Raw genomic sequence first — 9,063 nt, 5'->3', positions numbered from 1 at the left:
TTGGGAAAACAAACTTAAAATGTGACTAGCATCAGTAGCATGTGCAAGTGTTTTAGCTTATGAAGTTAACTATCTTTAGAAACTAACCAACAAGAAGCATCGAACTCATACTGGATAAAAGGGTGTATAAGCTACTGGCCATGCTTGGCCTTCCGCTTACAAGCATCATGACATCTTCCTTCAAATCAGTAAATAGTATTAGTGTAGCACAAAGTGTAGGATACGATTTAACCAACCAAAGTGACCTCTAATAATTTAACCAAAGTCACCCTTTCACTTCAGGCAACTATATATACATTTGAAAAGTTAACATCAACCCAACTATTCCTTTAGGTTATACTTGTTTCTCCAACAGCCTTACCCAAAAATACTTGCTTGAAACCCAAATTCGAAAGACTTAAACACCCAAGATCAGAAAATATATAAATAACCTAAGTAAATTAGGCAAACAAGTACCACGAATATGAGATGGAGAAACTCCTTCGCAGACTTGGTTGGTAAATGAAAATAGCCAAGGATGAGACGTACAGAAAATGTTGTGCAACAAAGGACCTGCAGAGAGAGAGCGAGGGAACATGTGTCGTAGAGCTTAAAACACATGTCTTGAGAGGTTTCATACTAAAGCAGCTGATTATTTGCATTCATCAAGGAGACTGGCTTCTGCGGTTTGAAGACCAAAATACAACAAATGATCATCTGGAAAACTTACAATCCACAACTACAAGATCATTCCAGAAAAAATTATCAGGTATAATGAAAAATCAAGTTGAAATTTCAAAAGAGAGGTCAAAGCATGAACGTTACTTTACATCTAATATTTCAATTCAACTCTCTTTCGCCAGCAACCAAAATCACTTCCAACATTACTCATTGGCCCATACACCTCTATCCGCAGATTAAACATCATGAATGTATTCATCATCACCATGAATATCTAACTTCACACTCAACCACAACTTTGATTAAGTTATACCCAAGGAGCAACGGACTTTAGACTTCTCTTAATAATTATTAACTTGCAAAAGTCAACTAAGCATATTGACTTCCTAGAGAAACTGGATCGCTCAACCAGATAGAAATTAAATTGCTTCGAGTCATGTCCAACTATTTATGGTGAACCATATATCCCGCTCAACCATTCTATTATATGTGTCTCCATAAAGAATACTTTCTCAAACCCAACTCTAGAGCAAAATGTTGTGGAACATCAAACCTATAAAGAAAATGTTAGCTTGCAAGATCCTGCCAATCAAATGGGTAGTAAATAGATACTAATTGTAGAACATGTGTTATCTTAGAAAAACATCAGGTTAATAAACCATTATCACGTATATGCAGAACTTCGATCATTTCCCCACAAATTACTACGTTTACATACAATGTCTGTCAAAAGCATGTAGAAAAACATAGACGTGTCGCTCCATACTGGGACATAGTATTTCTAAAACAATGTGTACTCCAACTATTTGTTTGCAAGAGGATACCCTAATTATCTGCCATGCTAGTGAATGACATTTCAAAGTGCCTAGTTTTACCATTTTTTTGAGAAAACAAAGTTAAAATGTGTCTAGCATTAGTAGGATGTGAAAGTGTTAAGTTTCTCAATTTAACCATCTATAAAAACTGACCAGCAAAAAACATCGAATTCTTACTTGATAAAAGGGTGTATAAGCTACTGGTCATGCTAGGCCTTCCGCTAACAAGCATCATGACGTCTTCTATCAAATCAGTCAGTAGTATTAGTGCATCACAAAGTACAGGATACTATTTATCCAACCAAGGTGCCCTTTAATTCAACCAGAGTCGCCCTTTCACTTCAAACAACTATATATACATTTGAGAAGTTAACATCACCCCAACTCTTCCTTTAGGTTACACTTGTTTCTCCATCAGCCTTACCCGAAAATATTTGCTTAAAACCCAAATATGAAAGACTTTAAAACCCAATACCAGAAAATATATAAATATTAAAATTAAGTGAACTACCACAAAAACCATATAAGTCATCATGTTTGAGGTTCCTAGCCTCAAGTTAGTAACTGTCTCAAGAAAGGTAACCTCTGTTCACACAATTGCTTCAAATAAACTGGTTGCCGACCATGTTATGTAACTAAAGCAATGCCAGCTTTAGTTCCTAATAAAGAAACCGCAAAGGTTGGTAGTAAGCCGACTTCAAAATGAACTTACCAAAATCACAAATGTATTTGAATTTAAGAGAAAAAAATATTTAGCTACAAGTGTAAGTATTTTTCCTATTCGCTGATCCTACGTTTGCCCAATTACTTGAAAGCTAGTCATAATGCAAATCAACATCACAACATATATGTTATAAATCGTATTCCAGAAAAAAGCCAACTCGACCACCATTTTTAACATATTGCATATGCGTTCCCAAACAAAACTCGTTGTTACTGATCTCACGTTACCCAAATTAATTGGTAACTTACTGGAATAGCAAAACTACACCATAACATAGTCGTAAGCACCAAAATGAACTTTTCCGAACCATACTGTTGAAATCTTGAATAAACCTGAAGTATCTTGGATGGTTACACCGTACAGTAAGACACATGAACAAAAATAGAAAATGAAAACAACGATAGAATCTCCATATGTCATATGTATATTCATAAACTTAAGCCAACTGTCAACTAATTTTTGTAGTGAAATTGATACCCACCTTAATCACGAATATCGCCCACATTTCTTGATGGCATACCATGATGTATGGAGATACTTACGAAACTTACAAAATAGTTAGTACAAATAGTATTAGTACATAACAAAAAAGGAATTCTTGGAAATTAAAAGTAACCACAGAGATACAAGTATTGCAAACTGCAATCTAGATAAAGACTATTGCCAACCTTAATTTCACATTAGCCCACATTATAGGTAACTTGTTGTAATCAGAACTCAAATTTATTGCAAAATTAATCACAACGTATATATATCCCACCATTTCTAACATTTCCAACAATAATCTTAAAAAAACATTGTCAATAGTGATATCATAGTACCCCACATAATTTGGTAACTTTTACAATGTGTGCAGTGACTTGTTCAATTGCAAAACTATACCAGCCACCAAACATATGTATAACCATAAACTTAAACCAACTACCAACCAATGTTTGTAGTGAAATTGATCCAACTTTAATCTCGAATAGAACCCACATCTCTTGGTTCCATACCGTGACGTATGAAGATACTTACAAAATAGTACATATTGTTATAAGAAAATAAAATGAGTATATAACAAAATAGAGTCTTTTTAGATGTAACCACCAAGATACTAGTATCGCAGTGCAATTTGGATAAAGTCCATCGCCAACCTTAATCTCGCGTCAGCCCCCAATATAGGTGATTTGTTGTAATTCGTACAAACTTATAGAAAAATTGATCACATCGTAGATTTAACCCACCATTTTTATCATTACCAATGATATTATCCAACAAAACCATTGTTGTCAGTGATCTCACATCATCACAACAAATTTTAAAGCACCAACGAAACAATGTTTTCCAAACTATGCTCTTGAAATCTTAAATAAGCCTAAAAAATATTTCGATTGGTTACACCACCAAAAGACGTATCAAGAAACTTAAGATGAAACTTTAAATTTGTGTAATAAAATTAAACAAAATAGGAAAAAAAATTGAATCTCCATACATTGTATGTATAACCATAAACTTAAACCAACTGCCAACCAATGATTGTAGTGAAATTGATCAAACTTTAATCTCGAGACTCGAATATGACCCACATCCCTTGGTTCCATACCATGATGTATGAAGATACTTACAAAATAGTAAATATTGTTATTAGAAAATAAAGTAAATATATAACAAAATAGAGTCTTTAGATTTAGATGTAACCACCAAGATACAAGCATTGCAGTGCAATTTGCATAAAGTCCATCGCCAACCTTAATCTTGTGTCAGCCCACAATATAGGTGACTTGTTGTCATCTGAGTTCAAACTTATAGAAAAATGGATCACATCGTATATTTAACCCACCATTTTTATCATTGCCAATGATATTATCGAACAAAACCCACTGTTGTTAGTGATCTCACAACATCACAACATTTTAAAGCACCAATTGAAAAGAATGTTTTCCAAACCATGCTCTTGTAATCTTGAATAAACCGCAAGTATTTCGGTTGGTTACATCACCAAAAGACGTATAAATACTTGTAATAAAATTTTAAAGTTCTGTAGTAAAATTAAACAAAAATAGGAATCAAAACAAATTGAATCTCCATACATCATATGTATAACCATAAACTTCAACCAACAGCCAGCCAATGTTTGTAGTGAAATTGATCGAACTTTAATCTCGAATAGGACCCACATCTCTTGGTTCCATACCATGATATATGAAGATACAAAATAGTAAATAGTGTTATTAAAAAAATAAAATAAGTATATAACAAAATAGAGTTTAGCTTTAGATGTAACCACCAAGATACAAGTATTACAGTGCAATTTGGATAAAGTCCATCGCCAACCTTTACCTCGCGCCAGCGACAATATAGGTGACTTGTTGTAATCTGAGTTCAAACTCATAGAAAAATTGATCACATCGTATATTTAACGCACCATTTTTATCATTGCCAATGATATTATCGAACAAAATCCACTGTTGTTAGTGATCTCACATTATCACAACATATTTTGAAGCACCAAAGAAACAATGTTTTGCAAACCATGCTCTTGAAATCTTGAATAAACCTTAAGTATCTCGGTTGGTTACACCACCAAAAGACGTATGAAGAAATTTATAAATAACTTTAAATTTATGTAATAAAATCAAACAAAAATATGGGAAAAAAAATTTGAATCTCCATACATCATATGTATAACCATAAACTTAAACCAACTGCCAGCCAACGTTCGTAGTGAAATTGATCCAACTTTTAATCTCGAATAAGACCCGCATCTCTTGGTTCCATACCATGATGTATGAATATACTTACAAAATAGTAAATATTGTTATTAGAAAATAAAATAAGTATATAACAAAATAGACTCTTTAGATTTAGACGTAACCACCAAGATACAAGTATTGCAGTAGAATTTGGATTAACTCCATCGCCAACCTTAATCTCGCGTCAGCCGACAATATAGGTGACATGTTGTAATCTGAGGACAAACTTGTAGAAAAATTGATCACATCATATAATTGACCCACCATTTTATCATTGCCAACGATATTATCGAATAAAACCCACTTTTGATAGTGATCTCACATTATCACAACATATTTTAAAGCACCAACTAAACAATGTTTTCTAGACCATGCTCTTGAAATTTTGAATAAACCTCTAGTATCTTGGTTGGTTACACCACCAAAAGACGTATAAATAGGTTTTTAATAAAATTTTAAACTTGTGTCATAAGATTAAACAAATATAGGGGAAAAAATTGAATCTCCATACATCACATGTATAACCGTAAACTTAAACCAACTGCCAGCCAATGTCTGTAGTGAAATTGATCCAATTTTAATCTCAAATAAGACCCACATCTCTTGGTTCCATACCATGATGTATGAAGATACTTACAAAATAGTAATATTGCTATTAGAAAATAAAATAAGTATATAACAAACTCTTTAGATTTAGCTGTAACCACCAAGATACAAGTATTGCAGTGCAATTTGGATAACGTCCATCGCCAACCTTAATCTCGCGTCAGCCGACAATATAGGTGACTTGTTTTAATCTGAGGACAAACTTATAGAAAAATTGATCACATCATATATTTAACCACCATTTTATCATTGCCAATGATATTATCGAATATAACCCACTTTTGTTAGTGATCGGATATATTTAACCCACCATTTTATCATTGCCAATGATATTATCGAATATATTTAACCCACCATTTTATCACTGCCAATGATATTATCGAATATATTTAACCCACCATTTTATCATTGTCAATGATATTATCGAATATAACCCACTTTTGTTAGTGATTTCACATTATCACAACATATTTTAAAGCACCAACGAAACAATATTTTCCAAACCAATGATATCATAACATATTTTAATAATGGCCATCACCATTTTATCATTGCCACTGATATCATATATTTAACCCACCATCTTATCATTGCCAATGATATTATCAAATATATTTAACCCACCATTTTATCATTCACAATGATATTATCGAATATATTTAACCCACCATTTTATCACTGCCAATGATATTATCGAATATATTTAACCCACCATTTTATCATTGTCAATGATATTATCGAATATAACCCACTTTTATTAGTGATTTCACATTATCACAACATATTTTAAAGCACCAACGAAACAATATTTTCCAAACCAATGATATCATAACATATTTTAATAATGTCCATCACCATTTTATCATTGCCACTGATATCATATATTTAACCCACCATCTTATCATTGCCAATGATATTATCAAATATATTTAACCCACCATTTTATCATTGACAATGATATTATTGAATATAACCCACTTTTGTTAGTGATGTCACATTATCACAACATATTTTAAAGCACCAACGAAACAATATTTCCCAAACCATGTTCTTGAAACTTTGAATAAAACTCAAGTATCTCGGTTGGTTACACCACTAAAAGACGTATAAATAGGCTTTTAATAAAATTTTAAACTTGTGTAATAAGATTAAACAAAAATAGGGAAATGAAAACAAAATTGAGTCTCCATACATCATATGTATACCAATAAACTTAAACCAACTGCTAGCCAATGTTTGTACTGAAATTGACTCAGATCTCTTGGTCTCATACTATGATGCATGGAGATACATATGAGTAAATAATAAGTCTCTGCATACAATAGTAATCACCAAGATATAAGTATTGCCTAGTGCAATCTGGATAGGGTTCATTTCCAACCTTAATGTTGCATTAACCGACGGTGTTTAAGTGGTTCACTGCAATTTTGAATACCAACTTATGGAAGAATAAATCACATCACAATCTAACCACCGCTTTAAACATATTTTCAACAATATTCTCGAATGACCCAACGTATATTGGTGGAATACTGGTGCATAAAGAGACTGGTTGCATCAAAACTATAACCGCGAAAGCAAATTATCATAAACACGTTGAACAATTTTGTATAAAAACGATACGGAAAATTAATCCTTCGGCGATACAATATTCCCACTATTGTTTAAAATATAGCTTATGACAATCTTAATATCGAGTAAGTCCCACATTTCTTAGAGGCATAGGTGTGTTCTACTTTGCCATGGGTATCTTTTTAGCTTGATCAAAAATTAGGTCAACGATTAGTAATAACATCTAAATTACTGCATGCAGCAATAAATGATATGGACTAAGCAGGAAAATGAGCAACCAAACATCTAAAAATTAGTTGTTACCAAGAATGAAAGGTGATGACAATTACCAGTAATAAAAAATCCCTCTGTCTAGTTAGAAACCTAGGCCACTATCTTACCCTCTCTGATCGACCCAATGAGATTATAGGTTGATAAAATAAATAGACCAAAAGAAACAAGATAGCATCCATGAAGGATTTCTTCATCAGTTCTGGAGAAACTACTTTAGGGTTCTCCTCATGTTGAGACTTAACGACCATTGTCGCAATGAGAGAAGCCAAAAAAGATTTTTGATCTCAATGTGAAGAAAAACATCGACTGATGATTTTTTTGTGTAACCACCAAGAATTTAGGGTTTTCAAATATCAAGATTTAGCAATCATTTTGTTACAATACCTAGAGAGGAAAAGAAATCATGAATGTAAAAGCAGGACAGGGTTCATTTAGGGTTTTCAAAAAGAGATAGCGAGAACAAATGTAAACATTCATTCATTAGGGTTTCAACACCAGGGACACCAAAAGAGTGTTTAAAGAATAATTATTAGGGTTAAGAATCTTAACCTTCTCTCATCCCTGAATCGTCGTCGTCGTCGTCTTTCTGGACAAATCGCAGTTCTTGATTTCTTTTTCCCGAGTCTCAACCCTCTCGTCTTTCTGACCGAATGTTAACATTTTCTTGAGCGTTCGGGGTATTTCTTTCTTTCTGAGTAAGGAAGGGCATTTCCGGAATTCCGGTCAAAATTTTGGTTATTCAACCTCGCATGACAAATTTTGTTACCACGGTTAAAGTAGGAAATTATCTAGCTTTAATCCCTCTCTGTATGTTTGCCCCCTCAGAGTAATCAATGTGAATTGAGGACGACGTGAGTAAGTGTAGACTTGCAGATGAGGCACGTGGTATGTATGACGATGGTTAATTTTTTTTTTTTTTTGAAACCACGTAAAATCATATTTCATTAATAAGTGATACAATCACAAATTTATATGAATATAATTGTTATTCCTCTTGATCAGCGACATGAGAGTTATATAAGTGAATTCTTCAGAACTTCAAATGTAAAGTAACTCATGAAGTAAGAGAAATTGACTAGACACTGACAAGAAGAAGAAAGCTGAAAGATGAAAATATCCTAAAGATCAAAGATGAAAAGACCCTAAAAGTCACCAAAAATACAACAATGAACTAAAACTAGTATAGAAAAACTAAATATTCTCTCTTCTACCTTGCTCTGCACCATCACCACCGCCACAGAACCCTCCATTAAAACACACCACCACTAAAACACCATAGACCACACAACCACCACAGAACCCATCACCACCACCATTAAAAACCCTCTTTTTTCCACTGCTCCACACCACAACCACCACCACCACCACCATTGAAATAGAAAGAGGATAAAATATTGTACTAAAACTATAAGAACCACCGCCGCCATCACCGAAAAACCGCCGCACCACCGTCACGACCAAGAATCCACCATGTACCAGGCCACAGAACCACCATCATCTCATACCACAAAACATACTCTCAGCATCATCATTGAAAACCACTCGGAATCTCCCAAAACACTATACTATGATAGAGTAGGAAGTTCTCACTCTTCTCAATTTCATGATTCTCCATGGAGTAGAGGGGATCGATTGAAGAGATAACCATTAGATCGATCTTGCGCGGCTGTTGGATCTA

At 33.6% G+C, this 9,063-nt stretch overlaps 1 long non-coding RNA gene across 2 annotated transcripts; it reads right to left on the bottom strand.

Annotated features, from left to right (window-relative positions):
* Positions 1-357: 357 nt before the first annotated feature.
* Positions 358-8,032, bottom strand: LOC147543335 (uncharacterized). 2 transcript variants are annotated; one of them, XR_015223993.1, is made up of 2 exons: positions 1,653-8,032; positions 358-1,213 (listed from the first exon to the last, which is right to left on the bottom strand). It is a non-coding gene; the product is annotated as an uncharacterized LOC147543335 (long non-coding RNA). The 2 variants fall into 2 exon arrangements; XR_015223994.1 differs by having other exon boundaries at positions 7,935-8,032.
* Positions 8,033-9,063: the final 1,031 nt, after the last annotated feature.

The sequence above is a fragment of the Eschscholzia californica genome, unplaced genomic scaffold (assembly GCF_041429995.1).
Source record: "Eschscholzia californica isolate CP2 unplaced genomic scaffold, dmEscCali1.0.p SCAF_4, whole genome shotgun sequence".
Taxonomy (NCBI): Eukaryota; Viridiplantae; Streptophyta; class Magnoliopsida; order Ranunculales; family Papaveraceae; genus Eschscholzia; species Eschscholzia californica.
Note: the sequence above shows the minus strand (reverse complement) of the source record. Positions and strands in the feature narration are given on the sequence as shown.